This window comes from Chaetura pelagica, unplaced genomic scaffold (genome assembly GCF_000747805.2).
Source record: "Chaetura pelagica isolate M959 unplaced genomic scaffold, ChaPel_1.0 scaffold299, whole genome shotgun sequence".
NCBI lineage: Eukaryota > Metazoa > Chordata > Aves > Apodiformes > Apodidae > Chaetura > Chaetura pelagica.
The window spans coordinates 1,121,197-1,133,080 of record NW_009954507.1 but is presented as its reverse complement, the minus strand read 5'-3'; positions in this window follow the sequence as shown (position 1 = coordinate 1,133,080).

Genomic DNA, 11,884 nt, shown 5'->3' with positions numbered 1-11,884 from the left:
GGGTCCCCGGGGGAAACCGCTGCCCCCACCGCGGTGGTCAAAGGAACGAGCCGAGAGGCCGGTTCTGCTGCAGGAGGAGCCGGTCCCGCGTGCGTTAATTAATTGGAAGGAGATAGAATAAAGGGGTGGCGGTGAGGGGGCCGAGTCGGCGCAACAGTAATTGTCGGTGGCATTTACAGTGTTCAATAGGTGGCTCCCGCAAATGAAGCCTGGTGGTGCAGAGTGTCCCGCTTTCATGTGCAGCAAATGCCAGGCTGCTGATTTGCATGCACTGAATGGTAGAGCGAGCCGAGCGGAGGGAGCAGCGCTGCGGCACCGCAGATGCTCCGGCACCCTCGAGTGATTCCCTGCTTCCAGGGTCAAACACACCCCCCGGTGCCAGAGGGTGCCGAGGTGCTCCTCACCTGCCAGGCCACACACCTGTGCACCTGCTGCATCAGCGGCTGCATCAGCGGACAAGGGGAGACCTATGGATGGCATCTATCTGGACTTCTGCAAGGCCTTTGACACGGTCCCCCACAGCATCCCTCTCTCTAAGTTGAAGAGATGGGTTTGATGGGTGGACTGTTCAGTGGATAAGAAATTAGCTGGGTGGTTGCATCCAGAGGGTAGTGGTCAACGGCTTGATGTCCAGATGGAAAACAGTGACACGTGATGTCCCCCAGGGACAGTACTGGGACCAGTGTTGTTCAGTACCTTCATTAATGATATTGACAGTGGCATTGAGAGCACCCTCATCAAGTTTGCCAATGACACCAAGCTGGGGGGTATGATCAGTACACCAGAGGGATGGGTTGCCATCCAGAGGGACCTGGACAAGCTGGAGAAGTGAGACCTGATGAACCTCATGAGGTTCAACAAGGCCAAGTGCAGGGTCCTTCACCTGAGCTGGGGCAACCAGAGATACCAATACAGGCTGGGGGAAGAGCAGCCCTGTGGAAAAGGCCTGGGGGTATTAGTGCATGGAAAGCTGGACACGAGCCACCAATGTGCAATAGCAGCCCAGAAGGCCAACTGCTGTTCACTGGGGCATGTAATGGCAGGACAAGGGTAATGGTACAAGCTAGAGAAGGGTAGATTTAGGTTGGACATTAGGAGAAAGTTCTTTAATATGAGGGTGGTGGATCACTGAAACAGGTTGCCTAGAGAGGTGGTGGAGATCCCATCCCTGGAGACATTCAAGGTCAGGCTGGATGGGGCTCTGAGCAATCTGTTCTAGTGTGAGATGTCCCTGCTTATTGTAAGGGGGTTGGACTAGGTGACCTTTAGAGGTCACTTCCAACCCCAGACATTCTATGATTCTGTGATTTGCTAATAACTACACCTGTTCTTGCTTGGCTTACAGAAGGTCATCGATTAACACTTCTTGAGTACTAGCATAGACCTGGTATACATTGATCCATGGGGAAAGAAAGGTAAGGAAGATGGGGACAAACTTTTTTTAGCTGTGTTTGTGGTGATATGACAAGGGGTCATAGTTTTAAATGAAAAGAGGGTATGTTTATACTAGATATAAGGAAGCATTTGGGGGGGGGCTGAGCACGGTGTAACAATGGAACAGATTGCCCAGAGAGGTGATTGAAGCCCCATCCCTGGAAGCATTCAAGGTCAGGCTGGATGGGGCTCTGAGCAACCTGATGTAGTTAAAGGTGTCCCTGTTCATGGCAGGGTGATTGAACTAGATAATTTTCCAACCCAACATATTCTATAATTCTATGAAAAAAAACTGCATATGAAAGCATAATACAGACATACCCTATCTAAACATAATAGAGAAAAACCCGGTGTGACATTTTCTTGCCATTGCAGGTATCTAGTTTAAAATAAATTCATGTTGCTTGTAGTGACACAAAGTTAAACAATTGCAGAATTTGGCTGTAGATGCCATATACTATAATTATTCTTGTTCAGTCAGTGCACACTCTAAAAAAAATGCAGTTTTAGACTAAAAGTCTGGGCCCAGCAAAAACAGGCCCAGATCTAATCCTGATGTGTGAAATCCCAGAAAACCTCAGTTTATTCCCTGCAGGTGAGATTTGTCTGAAATCACAGGGAACACTTAGAAGTGCTTTCACCCACCTGTACTTGCCCACACTGATTTTGTCAAACAATTTTGCCAAGCATTTTGTTTTGGTGGTCCTCCAGCTTGCTCTGGACATGTTTCTTGCTCCAGTAGAAAACTGTAAGACTTGGCCTATCTGACTCCATCCATAAGGGATGGGCAACTGACCCATGCAGGGAGTGCAAAAGTGAAGGACATCGTAGCATGCTCAGCCTACCTTTCATTTGCAGTTTAGCTTGAATTCCTGAAGAAAAAGAATGTCATAATCAGGATTTGTCAGCCCACGTGGCCTTTGAAGCCACTGACCAATTTCAGCCAACGTGATGCTTACACTATACACAGCTTGCACATTTTCAAGTTTCTGTCAAAGTGAGAAGCAGGCAGCTGTCTCCAAAGGGTGCTTTCTGCTGAGTAACAGAGACAAAAGCCAGGCCCTGCCCATGCCAGGAGGTGCCAGTGGGGCAGTGTCTCTCAAATTCTGCTACATCCTTGCCTGAGGGCAAGAGGGCATCACATGGGTACCCATGCCCACCTGTTAACTAGCAAGGACCACAACTCAATTACTTCCTCAACCCACAGCAACTAGAGTGAAACAAATTACACTCTGTCTTCCTGTTCATTAAGCATGGGACAGGTTAAAAGTTCATGCGTTGCTTTTCCAAGTTCTCTGTCAAATTTCACATAAAGGCTTTAAGACTATGAACATTTCTTAGAGACAGCTGATATACTAACTGCTGAGGAGTTAAGGACAATTCTTACCACGACAAGACAGGAGCCTAAACAGTGTAAATGCTTTTGTTGCACCTAATCTTATCTGTGTGTGTGCCTCATTACTGTCTGGTAGCTTGTTTCACACAAGCAATTGCTGGTTTCCAGAAAAACAAGAGGACCTGTGGTGTCTGCATGGAAGGTATTCCTCAGAGAATGAGAAATCTCCAGTGGAGAAAGAGGTGGGTTCTTGTTAAGCACTGGAAATAGGCTGAAATGTAAATGTGTATTCCTTTCTGCAACGTGCCTAATTGCCCATAAATGTCATTAAGTCGAGAAATGTTTTCCACCAAATTAACTTTGACTCATGATGTCTAATTAGCTGGAGATGCCGAAAGATAACAACTTATCAGTCACTGTTTAAAAAAACATACTTAATGGGTGACTTTTTTTGTTAGCAGCCATGTTGAACCAGGTATTGCAGCTGTCAAAACGGAGCATTATCAGAGCAATTAAGGACAATACCTCGTGCAGCTTCCTACCAAGATAATTTGACAGCTCCTCTGCAGGCACGAAGCGCAGTTAAGCCGAAACTTTCTGTGAAGTGATTTTTCATTGCACAGGAGCAACCATGCATTTGACTTATTTTTAATTCTTTTTCTTTTTTTCTTTTCTTTTTTCTTTTTCCCAGAGAGTGCTGTGTGTAAGCTGCACTCATGTAGCTCTCTTTTCCCACTTGCCTACAACCAAGGCCTCCAAAAGCAAAGGCTTTACCATCCGAGTTTTCACAAGATGGTACTAAACTCTCTAAAATAAAGGAAGCAATGGCAGAGGGATGGTGAAATCCTCATCTTACACTGTTTAAATCTGTAGCTGTGTGCATCTTTTACAGAAGGTAAGCTTTTCCATGAGGAAGATCAGTGCCCACTGAATATACAGGGGGATGGCACTGAGGACAGAAAGCCTGAGTTCCCAGTACATCACACAGAATGTTTTTAACAATTTTATATTGCAAAGTGGAAAGCTCACATCTGAGTTCTTACATGGAAAAAAATAACATCAAGCTCTTGAAATTGCCTTTCCTCTTGAATACAATCTCTCTCAAGAGCTTCCAGAGTCCCCTCAGTCAAGTTTATTTAATACTGCCCTCACACACAGCTGTTTATTCAAATTCATCACTGTGATATGTTCCCCCTCACGTTCACTGTTTTTCTCTTCCAGTCAGATAACTTCCAAGCTTTCTGTCTTCTTTCTCAGACGTGGTGTAAATCAGCACAGCTCCACTACAGCCAATATACTGCGAATGATTTATCCACAATGAGCACCTAATTCTTAAAATATAGCAGTACTCATTAGTTTCTACAAGATTATAATCCTTGTTATCTATTGGATTATTATCCATTAGGAAATTTTAACACTGATTTCTGCCACTGGCTTTTTAGCCTGTCATACTGGGGGCACACACTTTTCTCCCTTCTCCTTTCCTAAAACATGATGTAACCCATCCAGGTGCTGATAGCTCTACAGTGAAAAGAACTGCCAAAAAGCTATTAAAAGCAAACCCCCACTTTTCTCCTTAAATTGTGTGTGGCCTTATGTGTGTTGAATACTCGATCTAAGAAGATGGGTTGGAGGAAGAATAGAAATAAAATCTATGTGAGTGGAGAGGGGAATGCATTAATAATCTCCACAGTTCGGTTATAAATTAGAATTATATTTCTTCTAGCCTGGGAGGTTATTTTAATCTCAACACTATGAACATTTCTTATGGCCCATTGCACATGCCACCCACCAAGGACATTGAATCCGTGTTGTAAAGAAGATGCTGACCTCCAGAAAAGGTTCCATAGTTCAAGCTTAGGATGTCAAAATAGGAACAGAGCCTATCCAACAGAGGCAGGGCTATGACTTCCGACTATTCTTGTTTTATCCCAGTGGGTTGTACTGTTGGATATCAAAGGCCTGGGAGTTGCAAAGCCATCTATGGGATGCAGTCACCAGTCTGTTCATGCAGATGGAAGGTGTGCAGCTAAATCCTCACGGGGTGGGATTTGCAAACTCTGAACTGTTTGGGATGAAATCAAGCACACTTCAGTATATGGTGCTGTGTGCTATATTGTGGTAGATTTCTATTATTTTCTCTATGTGACTCACTTCCTTTGAGAGGGCTTCTTTACAGTACTGGGGTACAATATTACTTATTCCTGCATCAATTATTTGTGCCTGGCAAAAGATGTCATTTAGCAGGTCATCTCCCTCCAGCCTTTTTTTCCTTGCAGATGGGAGCTGTATTATTTGGCACTGCATGTCCTGAGCCCTCCTCTGAGCAGCAAGCTTTCCTTCTGGGCAGCCTTCAGCGGAGCAGCCACCTCCAGCACCAAGTGCTGGCCTGGTGCTCCTGGCACAGTCCAGCACCACCACTCACACAGCATTTTTGAGGGTTTTTTGCCTTTCGTCTCCTTGCTTGATACCTGCTTGTCACACTCATTCTGAGACCTGTTCTTTCTTATTTTTTTAAGCCTTTTTTCCTCTCCGATGTCTTTCCTTTGCCCTGGTGGCTGTCCCTATGAAACGCCCCCTTTTCTGCCAGCTGAGCAAGCTTTGTTCAAAGCCAGACAAAAGCTCTTCATCACTGTCCTTGTTATGCAGGGACCTACACAGTAGGTAGCTGCCACCCCAAGTAAGAACGTGTGATAAAGTTTCCATGGGGGAGATTTCTCTTTCAGAGTCTTCCCCTACTTTTCAAAAGCAGCAGTCAGCTATTTCTATCCTCCCGTATTTTCCCACAGTTACTTCATTATTTTAATTTTATGTTGGACCAAAATACTCTTTTTGGTCTTGGGTGAAAGGTAAGATAGGACATGTTGATGGAGGAGTACCATTTTCTCCTAAAGTTAGGGCCAAAGACCTTATTTTATGCTGGGGTTATGTAAAACCTCAGGAGTCTTGAGCCAGAGTTTTTATTTCAAAACTATTCTATATAATTTAACTTTTCAGGAAAAAAAGCAAAGTCCTTGATAACCCTTTTTGCAACAGATTCTACAGGTGGGTTGGAAAAAATAGCTTATCACCTTTTTTCATCTGCAGAATGTAAGAAATCTTTAAAGCATTTCTCCCTCATTTCCTCACAGTCATTTACAAAAAGAGCTGCACGTTCACACATTATTTAATGCTCGCAGGGTCTTCAAGTGTCCAGCATTTTGTTTTAAGTGGGCACACATTTGCAAATGACCCTACTGCATGTAGGCAGTGGACAGCAGTGGGTCCACAGAGCAGCTGCTCTGAAACCCGCAGGAGCAGTAAACATGACTTTGAGTCAGGAAGAAAGAAAAAAACCACCCAAATCCCATCAGTCTGCTCCCCAACTTCCATTTACAAGAGTAAGCTGGTTACTTTAAAGCCTACCCAGGACACTAAGGTGTCTCTGTGAAACCCTCACACAAACAAAAGGGCTTAAGGGCTTTTGAGCCAAAAATACTCCAGAGTGCAGAATCCTCTCAAGTCGTGAGGAAATACTTGGTTTTATACTGAGTCAGCTCGCCACACAAGATAATTTAATGGCATGCCATGTAAAGAGTAACAGCCATTGACACAGGGACAGACAAGCTTTAGCTGTTATCTCCTAGTAAAAAAAAACACGTGCCACTTGTCAGGAGACTGATTGAGGAAGCTGTTCAGCTCTGAATAGCTCAACAGCGTGAAGGATCTGTCTGGAGGCCAGGGAGATGGAAGTTAGAAACAAAGCACGGAAAATTTTATTCAAAGCAACTTATAGACACTTACAAAGCTGATATTTCCAATGGCATTACAACAATCACAATTTTCTGCTAGGGTAGGACACTAGAGAAATCCGTAGGGCATTTTTTTGTCTGATACAAGGGATTCCTTGCAATCAAGGTAAAATTGGTACTGGTACAGTTTTACTCAGGTAAAACTGGTACAAATTGTACAGTGCAGTGTATAATGTAGTAGAAATCACATCAGACCTTCTGAGGAAACTGGGATTTTTTTCCAAATTACATGAAAGGTGTAAAATTTTGTTCCAACTCCAAGCATAGCAGCAATTTTTTTTGTTTTAACTTGCTCCAGTAAAAGAGTTTAAATAGATTTCTCCTTTCTCTAAGCTTCATTGCATGGTGTCCTTAGAAAGCATACAGTTAGAGACACAAATACAGCCCCCAATGTACTGAAATACTGCCAAGGACTCCAGGGATGTTAAGAATTTGGACTGTGCTTCATCTGGGCTTCACCTTATTGCTTCTGGGTATGGAGTGCTACATTTTCTTGGGACTTTGAAATGGGTCTGTCACACTGAATCTGAAGTGTCTTTATGTTCTCAGGTTCATTAACATCACAGACACATTTTGAAAGCAAGTCACTACACACTGCCCTTGGCACTTGGAACAATGAAAAAAAAATACCTTCTACTTTAAAAAACAATTCTGGGGGGAAATAAAAATTTAGCAGAAAATTCTGTATTGCAGAATTTAGATACTGTACACAACACAGGCAAAAATATTCACTATAGAGCCCCCTGCAAACCATTTTGAAATGAACAGTTATAAAGGAGGCAGCATTTGGAGACTTGGATTAGAAATGGTATCATGGTCACAGTGGCAGCTTCCATGGGAAGTTTCAGTCCAAAGAAAAAAGCTGCTAAAACTAAAAATCCTTTATGAGGCTTTCTGTGACTCTCTTCTCTAACTGCAAACTGCTCCTTAGCATAGAATAAGAAAAAGTAATAGAATATACCTCGTAAAACAGCCAGGGGGTTAAGTAACACATCCCAAACACAAGTTCTGCATTGTTTAAGTTTAAAACTGAGCTAAATTGAAAGCCAAGGAAACTAGTTCTGGTTTGTTGGGGTTTTTTTACCTCTGCTGCTTTTCATGTCAGTCTTTTGGCGATAGAGGCGGATGATATTTCAGTTTACATTGTGCTGTAATCGTTGCCACAGCTCTCACAAAAGAGCAGATTAATAGGGAGGATGGAGGGAAGAGAAAAGGTGGCAACCGATTTAAAGACAGGGGAAATTAAACTCTTCCCAACTCTCCAGCAAGCAGCTATCTCCTTCACTGACTTTCAGCGCCCAGACTTAAACCCACTGCTTAATCTGATGGGGTCAAGCTGGGAAGGCTCAGCCTCTGGCCGACGACGATGATACCTGTTGACCGGTTTCTCTCCCTCTCAGTTTCAAATCCTCTGTTGCTGTCAGCGACACATGCTTTCCTGCTCATCTGGGGTGGCCCAGCCTCATTAGCAAAGGATTTGGTGCATGTTAGTTAATTGAGCCCCACTCCCGCCACCTGCCACTCGCGAGCCTCATCTGCACACTAACTGCTTCTAATTGTCATCATACGGCCGGCGCGCCGCAACAACTTGCGAACAGACCCGTAGCAGCACGCACCGGGCAGGGCCGCACCATGGCCGGGGAGCTCTGCCGTGGCCAGAGGGGGCCAGTGGAACAATTTACCAGGGGACCAGATGTTGCGAGAGGAAAGGCACCTTGTGCGAACATCAGGTGCTAAAGCTTTGATGTTTATTATCACGTCAGGCGACGAGTCGAGCCGCATCTTGCCGGTGAGGCGACTTGATGAAGGGATTGGCGCTCGCCTCTCCACTGCCTTATTGACTACAGAGATATAAACGAGGTGGGGGAGAGCAAGTACAATGATTTAAACATATGTGGAGTTTTGCAGCTCATTAATCTACAGGGTAAATCCCATGGCAGAAGTCCCATCACTTGCCGGGACTAGACAGGACAAAGCGTGGAGAAAACGGTGTTGCGGAAGGATGAGGCTGTGGGAGGGAGTGGACAAATTGACCTACTATGGTTTTGACATATCCAACATTTATGTATAAACTGGGCGTTTTGTTCTGAGCAAATACAAAACAGATGCAGTCTTTAATCTTGGAGTGCAAGTGGGAAGCTCCCTGTTGCCGCAGTCCTCTTAAATACACAGGCTGCTCACGCGCTGCAGAACAGTTCCTGAGGAAGGGTGGTCTTGAAAGAGCAGGTAGTGAATTACAATAGTCTTTAAAAAGCAGATATGTGAAAATAGTAAATAATGTAAAAGAGAAAAACAGATAAATTACATTAGTAAATAATGTAAAAAGTTAAAACAGGGCAAGTTTCACGAGTTGTTCTGTGCACAGCACATTCGTGTCATTAGTTGTAAAGGAGTTTTCCCGTACCACTTGGCAAGACACTTCCAGATACACTGTGAATGTGTTCTGAGATTTATTTTTTTGAAGAAGACATAGATATTGTAAAAAGCAGGCTATTTCTGAGATACATCTGTGAATGCGAGGGAGTATGTTCCGATGATGTGAAAACCTGATTTAAACATTGATAAACCCTGTCATCTAAAACTTAGTTGCAGCACAGTGTCAGCCTTTGAGGTCCGTACTGAGTGCACTGAAACTGGGACCACCTCATAATGATCCCCCAGTGCCCCTTCTGCCTGCTGGGACCGATTTCTTTCCACCAGCACCCCCTTGTGCCTGGGCTCACGTTTTTCCCGGACCAGGATTCCCCATGGAGGACCTGCAGCTTGGAAAACAAGGGAATTCTCCCAGAAAACAGACATTAAAGCAACGGTGAGACAATTGCTCTCTCAGGAATAACCTTCTCATGGCAGCATACTCTGCAATACAACTTTCTCCTGCAGAGTCCTCTCCCCAAGCCTCTGCTCCCGACTGCAGGTGGTTTCCAGGTGCTGCCTGCAGACTTCAGGGCATTCCATACACCCACCAACACTCCTTCCCTACTGCTCTTGGCCATCTTTTGCTGGGTTAAGCCATTGACCAGTGAGGTTCTGCAGGGTCCATCCTTAGTTTTCACGACCTACCTGAGCAAAACCCTGAGCAGCCTGGTCCAGTCTGGCCCTGGAGGGTTACAAGCCAGGCAAGCACCTGTAGGCAAAACTCAGTGAAGGATTCAGAGCAAAAAATAACTGTGAGTCACCAATCTTCAGGGAGTCTGGCAGTCCTAGAGATGGGGACATCTCTCTTTACTTGGGTCTCTTGAAGGTTCAGCACCTTCAATGACTGCAGTTGTCCTCACACTCAGAGGAAGAACTGGGCACCACCAGAGTGTAAGTTGCTCCATATCTCAAGCCTGTGCCTTAAGAGAGGAAAAATCCCTTTCTGGCAGGTCAGGTCTTCTTCCAAGACTTCATCAAGCACTCTGTGCAACCAGCTCAGGGTGGAAGTAGAGCAGGGCAAAATTGCAAGAGGTTTTAGAAATGGTCCTTAGGGTCTCTCACAAGTTTTGCTTTCTGTATTTTTCTTTTGCAGTGGAGAAGTGCAGAAAAATTCTAAAAATCAATTCTGTGGGCTCATTTTACAAAACCCCCACATTCTTTAGATGATAAACAGGGAAGAAAACAGTAACAGTCAAATATATGATCTGCAGAGGAGGGTGATGCTCTTAACATGTAACAGCCATTGATGTGGTAGCTTAAAACAGACTAGTTAAGTAAGAATTAACTGTGCTGGTGATCCCAAACACTACCCTGATTTCCAGACATGCTAAGGTAAAACGGAGTGTTACATAGGTTCCCCCCTGCACCTTGAAAAATCTGACAGCTTTTATTTAGGCATCAAAACGTAAGCAATTTCAGTGCTTCATTTTGTGCACCCAGGATTAAGAAGCAATCCCTGTGACAGACCCCACTTGTACAGTCGTAGTGCCAGCTTCCTGTCTCATGTGAGCCCAGGTTTTCAGAAAAGGTCAGGGCTGAATGGCAACATATCTTACTGGGTCGTCTTTGAACATCATACTGTATCAGTCTTTTTTCCCTTTTCCTTTTTACATCTGTTTCTATAGACACCCATACCAGCAATGTTGCAATGCTGCTTCAGGCTTCATTTCATACTGATTCACAAATGCCTGCCACTGATCCCTCTGTAAATAGAACTGCAGCCCCTTGAATGCAAAGGATCTAAAGAAATTGCCTTTTAAGTTGCAGACCTAAAGCTGACCCATCACAGTGCTTTTTCTTGATGCCCTGCCTAGGATTTCTCTTTATTTTCCTTTTGTGGTTTTGTTTACTCAGTTAAAGAATATTCTGACAAAGGAAAAAAAAAAGATATTTTAATTTTTTTTTGAAACATTATAATTTTATTTTCTTAATAATAGAAATGGAGGTATAATTTTTGTGCCTGAAGAATGTACTCACTGTGTACTATCCTCTGGTACAAACACAGTGTCCGAAAGACTTCACTGGGATGTTTTTAAGCCTCTTGATTAACTTCTACAGAAAAAGTTTTTAAATCACGATGTCAAAAACTGTTTTTGTAATTCCAAGACTTCCAAAAAATGTTTAACTTTTTGCAGTGTGGTGCTTGGGTACAGCAATGGGCAAGTAAAAAAATCAGTACAGTTAATCCATATATGCTGCGTGTCAAAAAATGATCAATATTATGTCATAACAAACCTGAGTTTTGCCATGTTACACTGATAGCCACAAAGAGCTGTAGCTCAGTCAGGCTTCTGCAGGCGACAGCAATGTGAGAAAGGAATTTAACCCCTCGAAGTGTCTCCATAACAGGCAGCACAGAACTGAGTGGGGTGCCAGGGATTATTAGCATCACCCTGCTGCCTGGGATTCTGGCAGGTTTTCCAGAACACTAACAGCTCTCTCTAAAATTTGTTATCACCTTACAGAAAATATTATATATATATAAAAAAAGAAATGTAATAAAATGATGTACTAAGACAGTGCTAGATGTAGAGAACGTCAGTTCACTCTGATTTCTGCCATCTCAGAGCTCACGACAGCAATAATCAGCCAAGCTTCGCATGCACTAACTCTGCAGTGTAAATGTCTTCTTTTTTTTGTTGTTGGTTTTGTTGGGTTTTGTTTAAGAGCTGTGAGCCAAGCCTTAAACTCCCCACGCAGAGCTCTCCTGTAACTGCAGAGCCCAGTGTAAATGCCTGAGCCTTGACACCGACCATCCCTGTGTCCCCCGGCCCGGGGCCGGGCTGCTCGGGAGATGCGGCAGAGACTTCAGGAGGAGAATGGCAGGTTGACACGGCGCTGTCACGGGGAAAGCGGGTCCTTCATGTGACCCGGGGCTGGGAGGCTGATGCTCCGTACCCAACAACAG